Here is a 23,740-nt window from a genome sequence, read left to right as displayed (position 1 = left end):
ACGTGGGGGATGTGGCGGTTGAAATGGCGGGACTTGGCGTCAGGACCATTAGGATCTTTGAACTTCCGTTTGAGGTGCCTGCAGGGCAGATCAATCAGGTTCTTACTACATATGGCACGGTCTTAAGTAATAAAGCGGAGAAGTGGACAACTTTCAATACCTTCCCTGTTCTCAATGGGGTGCGGCAGATCAAAATTGATCTTCGGCGTCACGTCCCTTCATATATATACGTCAGTGGATGTAGAGCCATTGTCATGTATGACGGGCAACCCCGAACGTGCTCAGGTTGTGGTAAGGAAGGCCATGTTCGCTCGGACTGCATGCAGCGGAGGATAGCGCAGTTACCAGTGGGAGAATCCGAAAGACCTGCGACTATGCAGTCGTTGCCGGTAAGTTACGTTGCGGCAGTCAGAGGACCGGAACCGGACCACTTACTAGTAGAGGAGGCGGCTCCTCGCCCGTCACCACCTGAGACCAACGATGCGCCCATAGTCACGAACCAGATAACGGCGACAAACTTATCCGCTGCCCAGTCAGAGCAACAGGTAACTCCCGATGACGAGGGCCATGCCGCAGTTGCTGCGGCTGACAACGTCGTGCTCCAGGATCCGGAGGGCCCGCAGGAACCGGACCAGACCGTATCTTCCGATAGTGAGATGAGCCGACCACGGCACTCACCCCGCAGGCGCAAAAAACAACGGATTGCGCCCCCGAACGCGGACCAGACGGCGAAGGAGGTGCGAGAAAAGGCTCAGCGGGTTGCCCGCACACTTGGAGGACCACCGGTAGCACAAGACGATGGCATCCACCAGGTCCTCATTCCGGCGGACATTCTTGCGACGGCCGAGCCACCTACCCCTCCCACCGAACGGATGGTAGTGCACGCGACACGGGAGGTGACCCCGCATGACTTACCCATGCAGACACTTGACGGCGACACCCCGGAGGTTGGCCTCCGGGCGACCGGCAACTGGGCCGATGATGTGGAAAACGTTCCGCCAGGAGGGGACTTGAATGACGATCCTATGGTTGGTGTGGGGACAGCGGTCATGCGCGGGGTCGGGGATGATACGGATGGGCTTCCCCCCCGCCCCAGCGACCAGTAATCTATAGTGTGTGTAGTCACAGAAGAGGCCTTCCTTCCTTCCATCCGCGAATGACTTCAGCACAAGCTTACAGGATAGGGACTGTCAACATCAACAGTATCAGCAGCAATCTAAAGCTACAGACCTTCCGTGATATGTTATATGCGGCCGAACTCGACGTGGTCTTACTACAAGAGGTGAAGAACATAGACCTCGCCACGATTAGTGGATATATAGCCTTCACTCATCCCGGGACTGTGCAAGAACTTGGAACAGCCATCCTCACAAAGGAAGGGATACTAGCGACTGACGTAGAGTACCTCCCAACGGCGAGAGGCATGGCGCTCACCATTTACGATACTCGTATTGTCAACGTCTATGCCCCTTCAGGCACTGGTAATAGACAGCAACGGGCGGCATTTTTTTAACGTTGCTATTGCACCATTGCTTGTAGGCCATTACGACCACATTATATTCGGTGGCGACTACAACTGCGTCCTATCTCCGAAAGACCAGACGCCACATTTTAACACTTGTCCGGATCTAGCGGCTATAATACGGGACTTTCATTTTATTGATACCTGGGAACACGTCAATGGCGATAGGCCAGGATTCACGCATATCACGACTCACTCCGCCAGCCGACTCGATCGTATTTACGTCACGCTGGATTTAAGTCGAAGACTTTTGCAGACGGAGATATGGCCGACCGTCTTCTCTGACCACGCGGCGTACATTTGTACCCTCAACCTCCAACGCCAAGGGACGTACCGTGGAAGAGGATACTGGAAGTTGAATGTATCGCATTTGGACGAACAGGCATGCCATGAACTCTTCGCTGCGTCTTGGGCGGCTTGTGAGAGAAGGTTTTCTCAATATGCCTCGGCGTTGGAATGGTGGCTCAACTGTGCAAAACCGACGATCAGGAAGGCCTTTATGAGATACTCCCGTGACAGGAAGGAGTGGTACACCAGGACGGTCGAGTTCTATTTCCAGGTCCTTCGAGACTTATACCGCCCGGACGCGTCGATTATAGACAATCACCAGGAAATACAACGGATAAAAGCCACGATTACGACTTTGACGCGTCAAAAGCTCATCGGGTGCAAAGTCAGGGCGCGACTTCGTGACGGTGTCGCCGGCGAGCAACCTTCCATCTATCACGTACTTAAGGAGCGGACAGGTCGCCGCAGGAAACTGGTCACTGAACTACGGACGGAGGACGGCTGTTTGTTGTTGCAGCAGCGTGAGATATCAGCTGAGATGAAGCACTATTATGCGACGCTATACGCCGCTGGCCCTGTGGATCACGAGGCGATGGAGGCTTTACTGTCGGGTATAACCCGCAAGGTGAATCAGACGGAAGCACTTCAATTGTTGGCTGAACCTACAGAAGAGGAAGTAGAAGATGCACTGCTGACGGGCCCTGAGAACAAGTCACCTGGTCCAGACGGCCTACCGGTGGAGTTCTATCGCACATTTAAACGCCTGTTGTTACCGAAACTGACGTGCATATGCCAGGAATTAATGGACCCCGACAAAGACATCCCGCGACAATTCAGTGAGGGCTTGATCATACCGGTTCCTAAGTCACCATTGGCGCAATCCGCAAAACACTACCGCCCGCTCACACTTCTAAACTGTGATTATAAGATCTTTGCAAGGATTATAGCTAGGAGACTCAAACCGGTGATGAACACGGTTACAGCCCCGCCACAAACGAGTGTCGGTATAGGCCGCAACATTCACGACACCTTGTGTGACTATCGCGACGTCATAGCGGTAGCTGCCGCCTGTCGCATTCCGTGCGCCTTGGTTGCTCTCGATTTTGACAAAGCATTCGACCGTGTGAACCATGCGTACTTATTGCAAACCATGCAGACAATGAACTTCCCCCACCGTTTCCTCACCATCATCGCACGACTGCTGCGCCACTCCCAGTCCACGATTTTGCTCAACGGGCGATCAGTGGGGCCGATAACTATTGAAAGTTCGGTCAGACAGGGCTGCCCTATGTCGATGGCGCTGTTTGCTATCGCCATCGAGCCGCTATTAACAGCGCTGACCTCACACCTCCAGGGTGTCCTGATGTATGGTCACAAGTTTGTATGCCGCGCCTACGCGGATGATGTGGCCTTTCTTGTGCGAACCACGTCTGAGATACAGACGGCGATGGACATAGTAGAGCAGTATAGGAAGGCGGCGGGGGCTCAGTTGAATGTAATGAAGTCCGGTGTCCTGAACATCGGTCGCGGATTGAAGGCCCCTATTCCTGGACAGATCAAGGTGATCACGGTCATGAAGTGCTTGGGAGTGAAATTTACTCGTGACATCCGACGCACGATTGCAATCAATTACAAAGATTTGCTAAATACAGTGCGCGCGAGCATACGTCAACATACCCTCAGGTCGCTGGACGAAATACAACGCGTGGCCTTGGTGAACATTTATCTCGTCTCAAAAATTAACTATGTGGCACGCGTACTTCCGCTACCCCTCCCGATGGCAAGCAGATTGTTAGCTGCCTTCGGCCACTTTGTCAGCCGCGGCCACATTTTCAAAGTCAAGTATTCTACGTTGACTCTACCGTCGGCGTCAGGTGGTCTCAACCTCACCGACGTCTATACGAAGACACGGGCCCTGTACGTCAGTTCTACATTTAGCAGATGGAAGAATTCGCCCAATAGTATCACCACTTTTCTATTGAACGAAATAAAGCCGGCTAATCTTGACGCGCCTGTGGATGTTCATCACATACCAGACGACCTTCATCATATCAAGCAATTTTTGCTTGACTATAGCTACATCCGCCTGGGAATGCCTGAGGAACAAATAGTCACAGTGCGAGCAGTGTACAAATATTTGCTCACGACACACGCTCGAAACAGTATTGAAGTTAAGTACCCCGAGGCAGTCTGGCCACGTGTATGGAGAAGTGTTCATCATCCACATTTGCCAACGGGAGTGAGAGCATTGTGGTATTACGTGGTCAATAGGAAACTTCCCACGACTTCCCGATTACATTCGATACATTTGGCTGATACTTCCCTTTGTGCAACCTGTAACGTGCAAGATACTGATGAACACACATTCGTATGCGGTACGGCGCATGACATCTGGAAAGCGGTTAGAAACCTCTTGGCATTTCTACAACGCACGTCCCCTCAAGCCATCACCCTTAAGAGTCTACTTCTACCGGACGATGACCTCTACCCTACCACGAAACGAAATGCCGTAAACTGGCTGAAAGGACAAGCAATCTACTATATTATTACAAACTCAGAACGTAGCATTGGAGACTTTTCGACATATTTACAAACACAGCACGATGGACTTCGCAAACTTCCACATTATAAACAGGAATACGCAAATTTTCTCATCAAAGCGATCACGGATCCCCCACAGAATTGGCGGGTGTAAAGCTAAGAGTCGACAAGACAGGACAGTAAAGAGAAGGGACCACACGATGCAACAGGACGAACTCGCAACGGAGTGAACACATTGCAACCCGAGAAGCCGACCTTACAGTTTTCCGACGTAAGAGGGCCACTAAGGTACGGTTGCCAAAGGTAATTTGAGAAAAATCACGAACAACCACAATGCCGATGGAGGCGGCACATACAGAGGATTTCTTCTCGGAGATGGCATTCATGAGTCGAAGCCACTCATCCCTTTTGTTTTCATTTACTTTATGTTCTACCATTTCCACAAAAAAAAAAAAAAAAAAAAAAAAAAAAAAAAAAAAAAATCTAATAAATTTAAAGCGTAGAAGCTAGCCGACGAAGGCAGAAAAGGCGAGCGATTGGATGGGCTATGTGGGGAGAAGGGAGGCCCAAAAAAAAAAAAAAAAAAAAAAAAAAAAAAAAAAAAAAAAAAAAAGAAAGGGGTATGATTCCTGCTTAGGGTGCAGGAGGTCCCGGGTTCAAATCCCGGACGAGCCCTAGCGTTTTGTGCAAACTGATCGCACGTCAGTGGCTGAGTCAGCGCAAAAAGCTCGCCGTCAATATCAAATGAATTTCTTATTCGATGTGAGCAATTGACACTCGGGTCCGACGCGTGAAGGCGATTACGAAGGTTTCGGGTACAGATGGTAGCAGATGCATGTTAGTACGTCTTGCTTAAAGTGATGAAAAAGTGTTTCCGCCCGGGATCGAACCGGGGACCTTCTGCGTGTTAGGCAGACGTGATAACCGCTACACCACGGAAACTGCTTGTGTGCACCTTACTTCACAGACAACTTGTAGTGATGTTGCCATGGTAACTAAAAAATTCAATAAATGTGGTACTTGCAAAACGAAGGGACATGCAGCAGATCCACACACGACGTGGCTCATTGGAGGACAATACGACATAGGCAGGAAAATACTGTTCCCGCCCGGGATCGAACCGGGGACCTTCTGCGTGTGAAGCAGACGTGATAACCGCTACACTACGGAAACGACGGACCCCAGGAGTCCATCCTTGTTCACTCGAACTTGCCTCAGACTTTCTCTCGTCCGCGAATGCACACACGACAGTTCTTTTGTCAGCCTGGAACCCATCACAGCCGAGGGCTCAAGAAGTCTTCGGGGTGCTCGAGAGGGTGTCTGCCGTAGCACCCCTAACGAGATAGCGGCGTTTCGCGCAGTCGTTATTGCAAGTCATATCAGCAAAAGCAATCACTTTCTCAGCAGCAGGCAGTGCGAGCCCAGCGGCAGCTCTACATGAAGGTACCAGTAGCCCAGGAAGGCCGCCGACCGCGGGAATTCGCACCGCCCCCATCCCGCCAGCGTACACGAGACTTCCAGGGCACCCTGGACGACATCGAGGGACTGGAATAATTGGCATTCGCCGTGTCACAGGGCTCGTTGGTCTAGGGGTATGATTCCTGCTTAGGGTGCAGGAGGTCCCGGGTTCAAATCCCGGACGAGCCCTAGCGTTTTGTGCAAACTGATCGCACGTCAGTGGCTGAGTCAGCGCAAAAAGCTCGCCGTCAATATCAAATGAATTTCTTATTCGATGTGAGCAATTGACACTCGGGTCCGACGCGTGAAGGCGATTACGAAGGTTTCGGGTACAGATGGTAGCAGATGCATGTTAGTACGTCTTGCTTAAAGTGATGAAAAAGTGTTTCCGCCCGGGATCGAACCGGGGACCTTCTGCGTGTTAGGCTGACGTGATAACCGCTACACCACGGAAACTGCTTGTGTGCACCTTACTTCACAGACAACTTGTAGTGATGTTGCCATCGTAACTAAAAAATTCAATAAATGTGGTACTTGCAAAACGAAGGGACATGCAGCAGATCCACACACGACGTGGCTCATTGGAGGACAATACGACATAGGCAGGAAAATACTGTTCCCGCCCGGGATCGAACCGGGGACCTTCTGCGTGTGAAGCAGACGTGATAACCGCTACACTACGGAAACGACGGACCCCAGGAGTCCATCCTTGTTCACTCGAACTTGCCTCAGACTTTCTCTCGTCCGCGAATGCACACACGACAGTTCTTTTGTCAGCCTGGAACCCATCACAGCCGAGGGCTCAAGAAGTCTTCGGGGTGCTCGAGAGGGTGTCTGCCGTAGCACCCCTAACGAGATAGCGGCGTTTCGCGCAGTCGTTATTGCAAGTCATATCAGCAAAAGCAATCACTTTCTCAGCAGCAGGCAGTGCGAGCCCAGCGGCAGCTCTACATGAAGGTACCAGTAGCCCAGGAAGGCCGCCGACCGCGGGAATTCGCACCGCCCCCATCCCGCCAGCGTACACGAGACTTCCAGGGCACCCTGGACGACATCGAGGGACTGGAATAATTGGCATTCGCCGTGTCACAGGGCTCGTTGGTCTAGGGGTATGATTCCTGCTTAGGGTGCAGGAGGTCCCGGGTTCAAATCCCGGACGAGCCCTAGCGTTTTGTGCAAACTGATCGCACGTCAGTGGCTGAGTCAGCGCAAAAAGCTCGCCGTCAATATCAAATGAATTTCTTATTCGATGTGAGCAATTGACACTCGGGTCCGACGCGTGAAGGCGATTACGAAGGTTTCGGGTACAGATGGTAGCAGATGCATGTTAGTACGTCTTGCTTAAAGTGATGAAAAAGTGTTTCCGCCCGGGATCGAACCGGGGACCTTCTGCGTGTTAGGCAGACGTGATAACCGCTACACCACGGAAACTGCTTGTGTGCACCTTACTTCACAGACAACTTGTAGTGATGTTGCCATCGTAACTAAAAAATTCAATAAATGTGGTACTTGCAAAACGAAGGGACATGCAGCAGATCCACACACGACGTGGCTCATTGGAGGACAATACGACATAGGCAGGAAAATACTGTTCCCGCCCGGGATCGAACCGGGGACCTTCTGCGTGTGAAGCAGACGTGATAACCGCTACACTACGGAAACGACGGACCCCAGGAGTCCATCCTTGTTCACTCGAACTTGCCTCAGACTTTCTCTCGTCCGCGAATGCACACACGACAGTTCTTTTGTCAGCCTGGAACCCATCACAGCCGAGGGCTCAAGAAGTCTTCGGGGTGCTCGAGAGGGTGTCTGCCGTAGCACCCCTAACGAGATAGCGGCGTTTCGCGCAGTCGTTATTGCAAGTCATATCAGCAAAAGCAATCACTTTCTCAGCAGCAGGCAGTGCGAGCCCAGCGGCAGCTCTACATGAAGGTACCAGTAGCCCAGGAAGGCCGCCGACCGCGGGAATTCGCACCGCCCCCATCCCGCCAGCGTACACGAGACTTCCAGGGCACCCTGGACGACATCGAGGGACTGGAATAATTGGCATTCGCCGTGTCACAGGGCTCGTTGGTCTAGGGGCAGTCTACTCGCGGCTGGCGAGGTGAGCGGACGTGCGCTGTTTACGTCCTCGCTGTTCCGGCCAGCTCCGCGGCGAGTGGTGAGTCAACACGGTGGGACTAGCCGTTTCTCGAGGAATTTAGTCATGTACACGTGGTAACGATGGAGTCTCATTTCCGTACAAACACACTGAAATTTAGTTTCGACGACCATTATGCACGACCTAAGCCATACGAAATAGAGGCCTTTTTGCGCGATGTAGTGAAGTTACAATTTGGCGACGTTATCGGGATCCATTTGTCGATAGTTAGCCGAACAGTCTATGTGAAGATGTCGAACACAGAATGCTGTGCACGAGTAATAGCCTCTTCGGGAGGTCGATTTAAGTTCACCCATTGTGACGGTAACGTGGGGGATGTGGCGGTTGAAATGGCGGGACTTGGCGTCAGGACCATTAGGATCTTTGAACTTCCGTTTGAGGTGCCTGCAGGGCAGATCAATCAGGTTCTTACTACATATGGCACGGTCTTAAGTAATAAAGCGGAGAAGTGGACAACTTTCAATACCTTCCCTGTTCTCAATGGGGTGCGGCAGATCAAAATTGATCTTCGGCGTCACGTCCCTTCATATATATACGTCAGTGGATGTAGAGCCATTGTCATGTATGACGGGCAACCCCGAACGTGCTCAGGTTGTGGTAAGGAAGGCCATGTTCGCTCGGACTGCATGCAGCGGAGGATAGCGCAGTTACCAGTGGGAGAATCCGAAAGACCTGCGACTATGCAGTCGTTGCCGGTAAGTTACGTTGCGGCAGTCAGAGGACCGGAACCGGACCACTTACTAGTAGAGGAGGCGGCTCCTCGCCCGTCACCACCTGAGACCAACGATGCGCCCATAGTCACGAACCAGATAACGGCGACAAACTTATCCGCTGCCCAGTCAGAGCAACAGGTAACTCCCGATGACGAGGGCCATGCCGCAGTTGCTGCGGCTGACAACGTCGTGCTCCAGGATCCGGAGGGCCCGCAGGAACCGGACCAGACCGTATCTTCCGATAGTGAGATGAGCCGACCACGGCACTCACCCCGCAGGCGCAAAAAACAACGGATTGCGCCCCCGAACGCGGACCAGACGGCGAAGGAGGTGCGAGAAAAGGCTCAGCGGGTTGCCCGCACACTTGGAGGACCACCGGTAGCACAAGACGATGGCATCCACCAGGTCCTCATTCCGGCGGACATTCTTGCGACGGCCGAGCCACCTACCCCTCCCACCGAACGGATGGTAGTGCACGCGACACGGGAGGTGACCCCGCATGACTTACCCATGCAGACACTTGACGGCGACACCCCGGAGGTTGGCCTCCGGGCGACCGGCAACTGGGCCGATGATGTGGAAAACGTTCCGCCAGGAGGGGACTTGAATGACGATCCTATGGTTGGTGTGGGGACAGCGGTCATGCGCGGGGTCGGGGATGATACGGATGGGCTTCCCCCCCGCCCCAGCGACCAGTAATCTATAGTGTGTGTAGTCACAGAAGAGGCCTTCCTTCCTTCCATCCGCGAATGACTTCAGCACAAGCTTACAGGATAGGGACTGTCAACATCAACAGTATCAGCAGCAATCTAAAGCTACAGACCTTCCGTGATATGTTATATGCGGCCGAACTCGACGTGGTCTTACTACAAGAGGTGAAGAACATAGACCTCGCCACGATTAGTGGATATATAGCCTTCACTCATCCCGGGACTGTGCAAGAACTTGGAACAGCCATCCTCACAAAGGAAGGGATACTAGCGACTGACGTAGAGTACCTCCCAACGGCGAGAGGCATGGCGCTCACCATTTACGATACTCGTATTGTCAACGTCTATGCCCCTTCAGGCACTGGTAATAGACAGCAACGGGCGGCATTTTTTTAACGTTGCTATTGCACCATTGCTTGTAGGCCATTACGACCACATTATATTCGGTGGCGACTACAACTGCGTCCTATCTCCGAAAGACCAGACGCCACATTTTAACACTTGTCCGGATCTAGCGGCTATAATACGGGACTTTCATTTTATTGATACCTGGGAACACGTCAATGGCGATAGGCCAGGATTCACGCATATCACGACTCACTCCGCCAGCCGACTCGATCGTATTTACGTCACGCTGGATTTAAGTCGAAGACTTTTGCAGACGGAGATATGGCCGACCGTCTTCTCTGACCACGCGGCGTACATTTGTACCCTCAACCTCCAACGCCAAGGGACGTACCGTGGAAGAGGATACTGGAAGTTGAATGTATCGCATTTGGACGAACAGGCATGCCATGAACTCTTCGCTGCGTCTTGGGCGGCTTGTGAGAGAAGGTTTTCTCAATATGCCTCGGCGTTGGAATGGTGGCTCAACTGTGCAAAACCGACGATCAGGAAGGCCTTTATGAGATACTCCCGTGACAGGAAGGAGTGGTACACCAGGACGGTCGAGTTCTATTTCCAGGTCCTTCGAGACTTATACCGCCCGGACGCGTCGATTATAGACAATCACCAGGAAATACAACGGATAAAAGCCACGATTACGACTTTGACGCGTCAAAAGCTCATCGGGTGCAAAGTCAGGGCGCGACTTCGTGACGGTGTCGCCGGCGAGCAACCTTCCATCTATCACGTACTTAAGGAGCGGACAGGTCGCCGCAGGAAACTGGTCACTGAACTACGGACGGAGGACGGCTGTTTGTTGTTGCAGCAGCGTGAGATATCAGCTGAGATGAAGCACTATTATGCGACGCTATACGCCGCTGGCCCTGTGGATCACGAGGCGATGGAGGCTTTACTGTCGGGTATAACCCGCAAGGTGAATCAGACGGAAGCACTTCAATTGTTGGCTGAACCTACAGAAGAGGAAGTAGAAGATGCACTGCTGACGGGCCCTGAGAACAAGTCACCTGGTCCAGACGGCCTACCGGTGGAGTTCTATCGCACATTTAAACGCCTGTTGTTACCGAAACTGACGTGCATATGCCAGGAATTAATGGACCCCGACAAAGACATCCCGCGACAATTCATTGGCGCAATCCGCAAAACACTACCGCCCGCTCACACTTCTAAACTGTGATTATAAGATCTTTGCAAGGATTATAGCTAGGAGACTCAAACCGGTGATGAACACGGTTACAGCCCCGCCACAAACGAGTGTCGGTATAGGCCGCAACATTCACGACACCTTGTGTGACTATCGCGACGTCATAGCGGTAGCTGCCGCCTGTCGCATTCCGTGCGCCTTGGTTGCTCTCGATTTTGACAAAGCATTCGACCGTGTGAACCATGCGTACTTATTGCAAACCATGCAGACAATGAACTTCCCCCACCGTTTCCTCACCATCATCGCACGACTGCTGCGCCACTCCCAGTCCACGATTTTGCTCAACGGGCGATCAGTGGGGCCGATAACTATTGAAAGTTCGGTCAGACAGGGCTGCCCTATGTCGATGGCGCTGTTTGCTATCGCCATCGAGCCGCTATTAACAGCGCTGACCTCACACCTCCAGGGTGTCCTGATGTATGGTCACAAGTTTGTATGCCGCGCCTACGCGGATGATGTGGCCTTTCTTGTGCGAACCACGTCTGAGATACAGACGGCGATGGACATAGTAGAGCAGTATAGGAAGGCGGCGGGGGCTCAGTTGAATGTAATGAAGTCCGGTGTCCTGAACATCGGTCGCGGATTGAAGGCCCCTATTCCTGGACAGATCAAGGTGATCACGGTCATGAAGTGCTTGGGAGTGAAATTTACTCGTGACATCCGACGCACGATTGCAATCAATTACAAAGATTTGCTAAATACAGTGCGCGCGAGCATACGTCAACATACCCTCAGGTCGCTGGACGAAATACAACGCGTGGCCTTGGTGAACATTTATCTCGTCTCAAAAATTAACTATGTGGCACGCGTACTTCCGCTACCCCTCCCGATGGCAAGCAGATTGTTAGCTGCCTTCGGCCACTTTGTCAGCCGCGGCCACATTTTCAAAGTCAAGTATTCTACGTTGACTCTACCGTCGGCGTCAGGTGGTCTCAACCTCACCGACGTCTATACGAAGACACGGGCCCTGTACGTCAGTTCTACATTTAGCAGATGGAAGAATTCGCCCAATAGTATCACCACTTTTCTATTGAACGAAATAAAGCCGGCTAATCTTGACGCGCCTGTGGATGTTCATCACATACCAGACGACCTTCATCATATCAAGCAATTTTTGCTTGACTATAGCTACATCCGCCTGGGAATGCCTGAGGAACAAATAGTCACAGTGCGAGCAGTGTACAAATATTTGCTCACGACACACGCTCGAAACAGTATTGAAGTTAAGTACCCCGAGGCAGTCTGGCCACGTGTATGGAGAAGTGTTCATCATCCACATTTGCCAACGGGAGTGAGAGCATTGTGGTATTACGTGGTCAATAGGAAACTTCCCACGACTTCCCGATTACATTCGATACATTTGGCTGATACTTCCCTTTGTGCAACCTGTAACGTGCAAGATACTGATGAACACACATTCGTATGCGGTACGGCGCATGACATCTGGAAAGCGGTTAGAAACCTCTTGGCATTTCTACAACGCACGTCCCCTCAAGCCATCACCCTTAAGAGTCTACTTCTACCGGACGATGACCTCTACCCTACCACGAAACGAAATGCCGTAAACTGGCTGAAAGGACAAGCAATCTACTATATTATTACAAACTCAGAACGTAGCATTGGAGACTTTTCGACATATTTACAAACACAGCACGATGGACTTCGCAAACTTCCACATTATAAACAGGAATACGCAAATTTTCTCATCAAAGCGATCACGGATCCCCCACAGAATTGGCGGGTGTAAAGCTAAGAGTCGACAAGACAGGACAGTAAAGAGAAGGGACCACACGATGCAACAGGACGAACTCGCAACGGAGTGAACACATTGCAACCCGAGAAGCCGACCTTACAGTTTTCCGACGTAAGAGGGCCACTAAGGTACGGTTGCCAAAGGTAATTTGAGAAAAATCACGAACAACCACAATGCCGATGGAGGCGGCACATACAGAGGATTTCTTCTCGGAGATGGCATTCATGAGTCGAAGCCACTCATCCCTTTTGTTTTCATTTACTTTATGTTCTACCATTTCCACAAAAAAAAAAAAAAAAAAAAAAAAAAAAAAAAAAAAAAAAAAATCTAATAAATTTAAAGCGTAGAAGCTAGCCGACGAAGGCAGAAAAGGCGAGCGATTGGATGGGCTATGTGGGGAGAAGGGAGGCCCAAAAAAAAAAAAAAAAAAAAAAAAAAAAAAAAAAAAAAAAAAAAAAAAAAAAAAAGGGGTATGATTCCTGCTTAGGGTGCAGGAGGTCCCGGGTTCAAATCCCGGACGAGCCCTAGCGTTTTGTGCAAACTGATCGCACGTCAGTGGCTGAGTCAGCGCAAAAAGCTCGCCGTCAATATCAAATGAATTTCTTATTCGATGTGAGCAATTGACACTCGGGTCCGACGCGTGAAGGCGATTACGAAGGTTTCGGGTACAGATGGTAGCAGATGCATGTTAGTACGTCTTGCTTAAAGTGATGAAAAAGTGTTTCCGCCCGGGATCGAACCGGGGACCTTCTGCGTGTTAGGCAGACGTGATAACCGCTACACCACGGAAACTGCTTGTGTGCACCTTCCTTCACAGACAACTTGTAGTGATGTTGCCATCGTAACTAAAAAATTCAATAAATGTGGTACTTGCAAAACGAAGGGACATGCAGCAGATCCACACACGACGTGGCTCATTGGAGGACAATACGACATAGGCAGGAAAATACTGTTCCCGCCCGGGATCGAACCGGGGACCTTCTGCGTGTGAAGCAGACGTGATAACCGCTACACTACGGAAACGACGGACCCCAGGAGTCCATCCTTGTTCACTCGAACTTGCCTCAGACTTTCTCTCGTCCGCGAATGCACACACGACAGTTCTTTTGTCAGCCTGGAACCCATCACAGCCGAGGGCTCAAGAAGTCTTCGGGGTGCTCGAGAGGGTGTCTGCCGTAGCACCCCTAACGAGATAGCGGCGTTTCGCGCAGTCGTTATTGCAAGTCATATCAGCAAAAGCAATCACTTTCTCAGCAGCAGGCAGTGCGAGCCCAGCGGCAGCTCTACATGAAGGTACCAGTAGCCCAGGAAGGCCGCCGACCGCGGGAATTCGCACCGCCCCCATCCCGCCAGCGTACACGAGACTTCCAGGGCACCCTGGACGACATCGAGGGACTGGAATAATTGGCATTCGCCGTGTCACAGGGCTCGTTGGTCTAGGGGCAGTCTACTCGCGGCTGGCGAGGTGAGCGGACGTGCGCTGTTTACGTCCTCGCTGTTCCGGCCAGCTCCGCGGCGAGTGGTGAGTCAACACGGTGGGACTAGCCGTTTCTCGAGGAATTTAGTCATGTACACGTGGTAACGATGGAGTCTCATTTCCGTACAAACACACTGAAATTTAGTTTCGACGACCATTATGCACGACCTAAGCCATACGAAATAGAGGCCTTTTTGCGCGATGTAGTGAAGTTACAATTTGGCGACGTTATCGGGATCCATTTGTCGATAGTTAGCCGAACAGTCTATGTGAAGATGTCGAACACAGAATGTTGTGCACGAGTAATAGCCTCTTCGGGAGGTCGATTTAAGTTCACCCATTGTGACGGTAACGTGGGGGATGTGGCGGTTGAAATGGCGGGACTTGGCGTCAGGACCATTAGGATCTTTGAACTTCCGTTTGAGGTGCCTGCAGGGCAGATCAATCAGGTTCTTACTACATATGGCACGGTCTTAAGTAATAAAGCGGAGAAGTGGACAACTTTCAATACCTTCCCTGTTCTCAATGGGGTGCGGCAGATCAAAATTGATCTTCGGCGTCACGTCCCTTCATATATATACGTCAGTGGATGTAGAGCCATTGTCATGTATGACGGGCAACCCCGAACGTGCTCAGGTTGTGGTAAGGAAGGCCATGTTCGCTCGGACTGCATGCAGCGGAGGATAGCGCAGTTACCAGTGGGAGAATCCGAAAGACCTGCGACTATGCAGTCGTTGCCGGTAAGTTACGTTGCGGCAGTCAGAGGACCGGAACCGGACCACTTACTAGTAGAGGAGGCGGCTCCTCGCCCGTCACCACCTGAGACCAACGATGCGCCCATAGTCACGAACCAGATAACGGCGACAAACTTATCCGCTGCCCAGTCAGAGCAACAGGTAACTCCCGATGACGAGGGCCATGCCGCAGTTGCTGCGGCTGACAACGTCGTGCTCCAGGATCCGGAGGGCCCGCAGGAACCGGACCAGACCGTATCTTCCGATAGTGAGATGAGCCGACCACGGCACTCACCCCGCAGGCGCAAAAAACAACGGATTGCGCCCCCGAACGCGGACCAGACGGCGAAGGAGGTGCGAGAAAAGGCTCAGCGGGTTGCCCGCACACTTGGAGGACCACCGGTAGCACAAGACGATGGCATCCACCAGGTCCTCATTCCGGCGGACATTCTTGCGACGGCCGAGCCACCTACCCCTCCCACCGAACGGATGGTAGTGCACGCGACACGGGAGGTGACCCCGCATGACTTACCCATGCAGACACTTGACGGCGACACCCCGGAGGTTGGCCTCCGGGCGACCGGCAACTGGGCCGATGATGTGGAAAACGTTCCGCCAGGAGGGGACTTGAATGACGATCCTATGGTTGGTGTGGGGACAGCGGTCATGCGCGGGGTCGGGGATGATACGGATGGGCTTCCCCCCCGCCCCAGCGACCAGTAATCTATAGTGTGTGTAGTCACAGAAGAGGCCTTCCTTCCTTCCATCCGCGAATGACTTCAGCACAAGCTTACAGGATAGGGACTGTCAACATCAACAGTATCAGCAGCAATCTAAAGCTACAGACCTTCCGTGATATGTTATATGCGGCCGAACTCGACGTGGTCTTACTACAAGAGGTGAAGAACATAGACCTCGCCACGATTAGTGGATATATAGCCTTCACTCATCCCGGGACTGTGCAAGAACTTGGAACAGCCATCCTCACAAAGGAAGGGATACTAGCGACTGACGTAGAGTACCTCCCAACGGCGAGAGGCATGGCGCTCACCATTTACGATACTCGTATTGTCAACGTCTATGCCCCTTCAGGCACTGGTAATAGACAGCAACGGGCGGCATTTTTTTAACGTTGCTATTGCACCATTGCTTGTAGGCCATTACGACCACATTATATTCGGTGGCGACTACAACTGCGTCCTATCTCCGAAAGACCAGACGCCACATTTTAACACTTGTCCGGATCTAGCGGCTATAATACGGGACTTTCATTTTATTGATACCTGGGAACACGTCAATGGCGATAGGCCAGGATTCACGCATATCACGACTCACTCCGCCAGCCGACTCGATCGTATTTACGTCACGCTGGATTTAAGTCGAAGACTTTTGCAGACGGAGATATGGCCGACCGTCTTCTCTGACCACGCGGCGTACATTTGTACCCTCAACCTCCAACGCCAAGGGACGTACCGTGGAAGAGGATACTGGAAGTTGAATGTATCGCATTTGGACGAACAGGCATGCCATGAACTCTTCGCTGCGTCTTGGGCGGCTTGTGAGAGAAGGTTTTCTCAATATGCCTCGGCGTTGGAATGGTGGCTCAACTGTGCAAAACCGACGATCAGGAAGGCCTTTATGAGATACTCCCGTGACAGGAAGGAGTGGTACACCAGGACGGTCGAGTTCTATTTCCAGGTCCTTCGAGACTTATACCGCCCGGACGCGTCGATTATAGACAATCACCAGGAAATACAACGGATAAAAGCCACGATTACGACTTTGACGCGTCAAAAGCTCATCGGGTGCAAAGTCAGGGCGCGACTTCGTGACGGTGTCGCCGGCGAGCAACCTTCCATCTATCACGTACTTAAGGAGCGGACAGGTCGCCGCAGGAAACTGGTCACTGAACTACGGACGGAGGACGGCTGTTTGTTGTTGCAGCAGCGTGAGATATCAGCTGAGATGAAGCACTATTATGCGACGCTATACGCCGCTGGCCCTGTGGATCACGAGGCGATGGAGGCTTTACTGTCGGGTATAACCCGCAAGGTGAATCAGACGGAAGCACTTCAATTGTTGGCTGAACCTACAGAAGAGGAAGTAGAAGATGCACTGCTGACGGGCCCTGAGAACAAGTCACCTGGTCCAGACGGCCTACCGGTGGAGTTCTATCGCACATTTAAACGCCTGTTGTTACCGAAACTGACGTGCATATGCCAGGAATTAATGGACCCCGACAAAGACATCCCGCGACAATTCATTGGCGCAATCCGCAAAACACTACCGCCCGCTCACACTTCTAAACTGTGATTATAAGATCTTTGCAAGGATTATAGCTAGGAGACTCAAACCGGTGATGAACACGGTTACAGCCCCGCCACAAACGAGTGTCGGTATAGGCCGCAACATTCACGACACCTTGTGTGACTATCGCGACGTCATAGCGGTAGCTGCCGCCTGTCGCATTCCGTGCGCCTTGGTTGCTCTCGATTTTGACAAAGCATTCGACCGTGTGAACCATGCGTACTTATTGCAAACCATGCAGACAATGAACTTCCCCCACCGTTTCCTCACCATCATCGCACGACTGCTGCGCCACTCCCAGTCCACGATTTTGCTCAACGGGCGATCAGTGGGGCCGATAACTATTGAAAGTTCGGTCAGACAGGGCTGCCCTATGTCGATGGCGCTGTTTGCTATCGCCATCGAGCCGCTATTAACAGCGCTGACCTCACACCTCCAGGGTGTCCTGATGTATGGTCACAAGTTTGTATGCCGCGCCTACGCGGATGATGTGGCCTTTCTTGTGCGAACCACGTCTGAGATACAGACGGCGATGGACATAGTAGAGCAGTATAGGAAGGCGGCGGGGGCTCAGTTGAATGTAATGAAGTCCGGTGTCCTGAACATCGGTCGCGGATTGAAGGCCCCTATTCCTGGACAGATCAAGGTGATCACGGTCATGAAGTGCTTGGGAGTGAAATTTACTCGTGACATCCGACGCACGATTGCAATCAATTACAAAGATTTGCTAAATACAGTGCGCGCGAGCATACGTCAACATACCCTCAGGTCGCTGGACGAAATACAACGCGTGGCCTTGGTGAACATTTATCTCGTCTCAAAAATTAACTATGTGGCACGCGTACTTCCGCTACCCCTCCCGATGGCAAGCAGATTGTTAGCTGCCTTCGGCCACTTTGTCAGCCGCGGCCACATTTTCAAAGTCAAGTATTCTACGTTGACTCTACCGTCGGCGTCAGGTGGTCTCAACCTCACCGACGTCTATACGAAGACACGGGCCCTGTACGTCAGTTCTACATTTAGCAGATGGAAGAATTCGCCCAATAGTATCACCACTTTTCTATTGAACGAAATAAAGCCGGCTAATCTTGACGCGCCTGTGGATGTTCATCACATACCAGACGACCTTCATCATATCAAGCAATTTTTGCTTGACTATAGCTACATCCGCCTGGGAATGCCTGAGGAACAAATAGTCACAGTGCGAGCAGTGTACAAATATTTGCTCACGACACACGCTCGAAACAGTATTGAAGTTAAGTACCCCGAGGCAGTCTGGCCACGTGTATGGAGAAGTGTTCATCATCCACATTTGCCAACGGGAGTGAGAGCATTGTGGTATTACGTGGTCAATAGGAAACTTCCCACGACTTCCCGATTACATTCGATACATTTGGCTGATACTTCCCTTTGTGCAACCTGTAACGTGCAAGATACTGATGAACACACATTCGTATGCGGTACGGCGCATGACATCTGGAAAGCGGTTAGAAACCTCTTGGCATTTCTACAACGCACGTCCCCTCAAGCCATCACCCTTAAGAGTCTACTTCTACCGGACGATGACCTCTACCCTACCACGAAACGAAATGCCGTAAACTGGCTGAAAGGACAAGCAATCTACTATATTATTACAAACTCAGAACGTAGCATTGGAGACTTTTCGACATATTTACAAACACAGCACGATGGACTTCGCAAACTTCCACATTATAAACAGGAATACGCAAATTTTCTCATCAAAGCGATCACGGATCCCCCACAGAATTGGCGGGTGTAAAGCTAAGAGTCGACAAGACAGGACAGTAAAGAGAAGGGACCACACGATGCAACAGGACGAACTCGCAACGGAGTGAACACATTGCAACCCGAGAAGCCGACCTTACAGTTTTCCGACGTAAGAGGGCCACTAAGGTACGGTTGCCAAAGGTAATTTGAGAAAAATCACGAACAACCACAATGCCGATGGAGGCGGCACATACAGAGGATTTCTTCTCGGAGATGGCATTCATGAGTCGAAGCCACTCATCCCTTTTGTTTTCATTTACTTTATGTTCTACCATTTCCACAAAAAAAAAAAAAAAAAAAAAAAAAAAAAAAAAAAAAAAAAAAAATCTAATAAATTTAAAGCGTAGAAGCTAGCCGACGAAGGCAGAAAAGGCGAGCGATTGGATGGGCTATGTGGGGAGAAGGGAGGCCCAAAAAAAAAAAAAAAAAAAAAAAAAAAAAAAAAAAAAAAAAAAAAAAAAAAAAAAAAAGGGGTATGATTCCTGCTTAGGGTGCAGGAGGTCCCGGGTTCAAATCCCGGACGAGCCCTAGCGTTTTGTGCAAACTGATCGCACGTCAGTGGCTGAGTCAGCGCAAAAAGCTCGCCGTCAATATCAAATGAATTTCTTATTCGATGTGAGCAATTGACACTCGGGTCCGACGCGTGAAGGCGATTACGAAGGTTTCGGGTACAGATGGTAGCAGATGCATGTTAGTACGTCTTGCTTAAAGTGATGAAAAAGTGTTTCCGCCCGGGATCGAACCGGGGACCTTCTGCGTGTTAGGCAGACGTGATAACCGCTACACCACGGAAACTGCTTGTGTGCACCTTCCTTCACAGACAACTTGTAGTGATGTTGCCATCGTAACTAAAAAATTCAATAAATGTGGTACTTGCAAAACGAAGGGACATGCAGCAGATCCACACACGACGTGGCTCATTGGAGGACAATACGACATAGGCAGGAAAATACTGTTCCCGCCCGGGATCGAACCGGGGACCTTCTGCGTGTGAAGCAGACGTGATAACCGCTACACTACGGAAACGACGGACCCCAGGAGTCCATCCTTGTTCACTCGAACTTGCCTCAGACTTTCTCTCGTCCGCGAATGCACACACGACAGTTCTTTTGTCAGCCTGGAACCCATCACAGCCGAGGGCTCAAGAAGTCTTCGGGGTGCTCGAGAGGGTGTCTGCCGTAGCACCCCTAACGAGATAGCGGCGTTTCGCGCAGTCGTTATTGCAAGTCATATCAGCAAAAGCAATCACTTTCTCAGCAGCAGGCAGTGCGAGCCCAGCGGCAGCTCTACATGAAGGTACCAGTAGCCCAGGAAGGCCGCCGACCGCGGGAATTCGCACCGCCCCCATCCCGCCAGCGTACACGAGACTTCCAGGGCACCCTGGACGACATCGAGGGACTGGAATAATTGGCATTCGCCGTGTCACAGGGCTCGTTGGTCTAGGGGTATGATTCCTGCTTAGGGGGCAGGAGGTCCCGGGTTCAAATCCCGGACGAGCCCTAGCGTTTTGTGCAAACTGATCGCACGTCAGTGGCTGAGTCAGCGCAAAAAGCTCGCCGTCAATATCAAATGAATTTCTTATTCGATGTGAGCAATTGACACTCGGGTCCGACGCGTGAAGGCGATTACGAAGGTTTCGGGTACAGATGGTAGCAGAAGCATGTTAGTACGTCTTGCTTAAAGTGATGAAAAAGTGTTTCCGCCCGGGATCGAACCGGGGACCTTCTGCGTGTTAGGCAGACGTGATAACCGCTACACCACGGAAACTGCTTGTGTGCACCTTACTTCACAGACAACTTGTAGTGATGTTGCCATCGTAACTAAAAAATTCAATAAATGTGGTACTTGCAAAACGAAGGGACATGCAGCAGATCCACACACGACGTGGCTCATTGGAGGACAATACGACATAGGCAGGAAAATACTGTTCCCGCCCGGGATCGAACCGGGGACCTTCTGCGTGTGAAGCAGACGTGATAACCGCTACACTACGGAAACGACGGACCCCAGGAGTCCATCCTTGTTCACTCGAACTTGCCTCAGACTTTCTCTCGTCCGCGAATGCACACACGACAGTTCTTTTGTCAGCCTGGAACCCATCACAGCCGAGGGCTCAAGAAGTCTTCGGGGTGCTCGAGAGGGTGTCTGCCGTAGCACCCCTAACGAGATAGCGGCGTTTCGCGCAGTCGTTATTGCAAGTCATATCAGCAAAAGCAATCACTTTCTCAGCAGCAGGCAGTGCGAGCCCAGCGGCAGCTCTACATGAAGGTACCAGTAGCCCAGGAAGACCGCCGACCGCGGGAATTCGCACCGCCCCCATCCCGCCAGCGTACACGAGACTTCCAGGGCACCCTGGACGACATCGAGGGACTGGAATAATTGGCATTCGCCGTGTCACAGGGCTCGTTGGTCTAGGGGCAGTCTACTCGCGGCTGGCGAGGTGAGCGGACATGCGCTGTTTACGTCCTCGCTGTTCCGGCCAGCTCCGCGGCGAGTGGTGAGTCAACACGGTGGGACTAGCCGTTTCTCGAGGAATTTAGTCATGTACACGTGGTAACGATGGAGTCTCATTTCCGTACAAACACACTGAAATTTAGTTTCGACGACCATTATGCACGACCTAAGCCATACGAAATAGAGGCCTTTTTGCGCGATGTAGTGAAGTTACAATTTGGCGACGTTATCGGGATCCATTTGTCGATAGTTAGCCGAACAGTCTATGTGAAGATGTCGAACACAGAATGCTGTGCACGAGTAATAGCCTCTTCGGGAGGTCGATTTAAGTTCACCCATTGTGACGGTAACGTGGGGGATGTGGCGGTTGAAATGGCGGGACTTGGCGTCAGGACCATTAGGATCTTTGAACTTCCGTTTGAGGTGCCTGCAGGGCAGATCAATCAGGTTCTTACTACATATGGCACGGTCTTAAGTAATACAGCGGAGAAGTGGACAACTTTCAATACCTTCCCTGTTCTCAATGGGGTGCGGCAGATCAAAATTGATCTTCGGCGTCACGTCCCTTCATATATATACGTCAGTGGATGTAGAGCCATTGTCATGTATGACGGGCAACCCCGAACGTGCTCAGGTTGTGGTAAGGAAGGCCATGTTCGCTCGGACTGCATGCAGCGGAGGATAGCGCAGTTACCAGTGGGAGAATCCGAAAGACCTGCGACTATGCAGTCGTTGCCGGTAAGTTACGTTGCGGCAGTCAGAGGACCGGAACCGGACCACTTACTAGTAGAGGAGGCGGCTCCTCGCCCGTCACCACCTGAGACCAACGATGCGCCCATAGTCACGAACCAGATAACGGCGACAAACTTATCCGCTGCCCAGTCAGAGCAACAGGTAACTCCCGATGACGAGGGCCATGCCGCAGTTGCTGCGGCTGACAACGTCGTGCTCCAGGATCCGGAGGGCCCGCAGGAACCGGACCAGACCGTATCTTCCGATAGTGAGATGAGCCGACCACGGCACTCACCCCGCAGGCGCAAAAAACAACGGATTGCGCCCCCGAACGCGGACCAGACGGCGAAGGAGGTGCGAGAAAAGGCTCAGCGGGTTGCCCGCACACTTGGAGGACCACCGGTAGCACAAGACGATGGCATCCACCAGGTCCTCATTCCGGCGGACATTCTTGCGACGGCCGAGCCACCTACCCCTCCCACCGAACGGATGGTAGTGCACGCGACACGGGAGGTGACCCCGCATGACTTACCCATGCAGACACTTGACGGCGACACCCCGGAGGTTGGCCTCCGGGCGACCGGCAACTGGGCCGATGATGTGGAAAACGTTCCGCCAGGAGGGGACTTGAATGACGATCCTATGGTTGGTGTGGGGACAGCGGTCATGCGCGGGGTCGGGGATGATACGGATGGGCTTCCCCCCCGCCCCAGCGACCAGTAATCTATAGTGTGTGTAGTCACAGAAGAGGCCTTCCTTCCTTCCATCCGCGAATGACTTCAGCACAAGCTTACAGGATAGGGACTGTCAACATCAACAGTATCAGCAGCAATCTAAAGCTACAGACCTTCCGTGATATGTTATATGCGGCCGAACTCGACGTGGTCTTACTACAAGAGGTGAAGAACATAGACCTCGCCACGATTAGTGGATATATAGCCTTCACTCATCCCGGGACTGTGCAAGAACTTGGAACAGCCATCCTCACAAAGGAAGGGATACTAGCGACTGACGTAGAGTACCTCCCAACGGCGAGAGGCATGGCGCTCACCATTTACGATACTCGTATTGTCAACGTCTATGCCCCTTCAGGCACTGGTAATAGACAGCAACGGGCGGCATTTTTTTAACGTTGCTATTGCACCATTGCTTGTAGGCCATTACGACCACATTATATTCGGTGGCGACTACAACTGCGTCCTATCTCCGAAAGACCAGACGCCACATTTTAACACTTGTCCGGATCTAGCGGCTATAATACGGGACTTTCATTTTATTGATACCTGGGAACACGTCAATGGCGATAGGCCAGGATTCACGCATATCACGACTCACTCCGCCAGCCGACTCGATCGTATTTACGTCACGCTGGATTTAAGTCGAAGACTTTTGCAGACGGAGATATGGCCGACCGTCTTCTCTGACCACGCGGCGTACATTTGTACCCTCAACCTCCAACGCCAAGGGACGTACCGTGGAAGAGGATACTGGAAGTTGAA

The 23,740-nt window shown here is 51.7% G+C and overlaps 15 non-coding genes across 15 annotated transcripts; 3 read left to right on the top strand and 12 right to left on the bottom strand.

Annotated features, from left to right (window-relative positions):
* Nucleotides 1-5,220: 5,220 nt before the first annotated feature.
* Nucleotides 5,221-5,293, bottom strand: Trnav-aac. Its single transcript has one exon. It is a non-coding gene; the product is annotated as a tRNA-Val (tRNA).
* Nucleotides 5,294-5,451: 158 nt separating this feature from the next.
* On the bottom strand, nt 5,452-5,524 carry Trnav-cac. Its single transcript has one exon. It is a non-coding gene; the product is annotated as a tRNA-Val (tRNA).
* Nucleotides 5,525-5,926: 402 nt separating this feature from the next.
* Nucleotides 5,927-5,998, top strand: Trnap-agg. Its single transcript has one exon. It is a non-coding gene; the product is annotated as a tRNA-Pro (tRNA).
* Nucleotides 5,999-6,192: 194 nt separating this feature from the next.
* On the bottom strand, nt 6,193-6,265 carry Trnav-aac. The gene has a single exon. It is a non-coding gene; the product is annotated as a tRNA-Val (tRNA).
* A 158-nt stretch (nt 6,266-6,423) lies between these two features.
* Trnav-cac lies at nt 6,424-6,496 on the bottom strand. Its single transcript has one exon. It is a non-coding gene; the product is annotated as a tRNA-Val (tRNA).
* A 402-nt stretch (nt 6,497-6,898) lies between these two features.
* On the top strand, nt 6,899-6,970 carry Trnap-agg. The gene has a single exon. It is a non-coding gene; the product is annotated as a tRNA-Pro (tRNA).
* A 194-nt stretch (nt 6,971-7,164) lies between these two features.
* On the bottom strand, nt 7,165-7,237 carry Trnav-aac. Its single transcript has one exon. It is a non-coding gene; the product is annotated as a tRNA-Val (tRNA).
* Nucleotides 7,238-7,395: 158 nt separating this feature from the next.
* Trnav-cac lies at nt 7,396-7,468 on the bottom strand. Its single transcript has one exon. It is a non-coding gene; the product is annotated as a tRNA-Val (tRNA).
* A 6,000-nt stretch (nt 7,469-13,468) lies between these two features.
* Trnav-aac lies at nt 13,469-13,541 on the bottom strand. The gene has a single exon. It is a non-coding gene; the product is annotated as a tRNA-Val (tRNA).
* A 158-nt stretch (nt 13,542-13,699) lies between these two features.
* On the bottom strand, nt 13,700-13,772 carry Trnav-cac. The gene has a single exon. It is a non-coding gene; the product is annotated as a tRNA-Val (tRNA).
* A 6,005-nt stretch (nt 13,773-19,777) lies between these two features.
* Nucleotides 19,778-19,850, bottom strand: Trnav-aac. The gene has a single exon. It is a non-coding gene; the product is annotated as a tRNA-Val (tRNA).
* Nucleotides 19,851-20,008: 158 nt separating this feature from the next.
* On the bottom strand, nt 20,009-20,081 carry Trnav-cac. The gene has a single exon. It is a non-coding gene; the product is annotated as a tRNA-Val (tRNA).
* A 402-nt stretch (nt 20,082-20,483) lies between these two features.
* Nucleotides 20,484-20,555, top strand: Trnap-agg. The gene has a single exon. It is a non-coding gene; the product is annotated as a tRNA-Pro (tRNA).
* A 194-nt stretch (nt 20,556-20,749) lies between these two features.
* On the bottom strand, nt 20,750-20,822 carry Trnav-aac. The gene has a single exon. It is a non-coding gene; the product is annotated as a tRNA-Val (tRNA).
* Nucleotides 20,823-20,980: 158 nt separating this feature from the next.
* Trnav-cac lies at nt 20,981-21,053 on the bottom strand. Its single transcript has one exon. It is a non-coding gene; the product is annotated as a tRNA-Val (tRNA).
* Between the last annotated feature and the right edge of the window lie 2,687 nt (nt 21,054-23,740).

This window comes from Schistocerca piceifrons, unplaced genomic scaffold (assembly GCF_021461385.2).
Source record: "Schistocerca piceifrons isolate TAMUIC-IGC-003096 unplaced genomic scaffold, iqSchPice1.1 HiC_scaffold_538, whole genome shotgun sequence".
NCBI lineage: Eukaryota > Metazoa > Arthropoda > Insecta > Orthoptera > Acrididae > Schistocerca > Schistocerca piceifrons.
The sequence above is the reverse complement of the archived record's forward strand: the minus strand, read 5'-3'. Positions and strand labels throughout refer to the sequence as shown.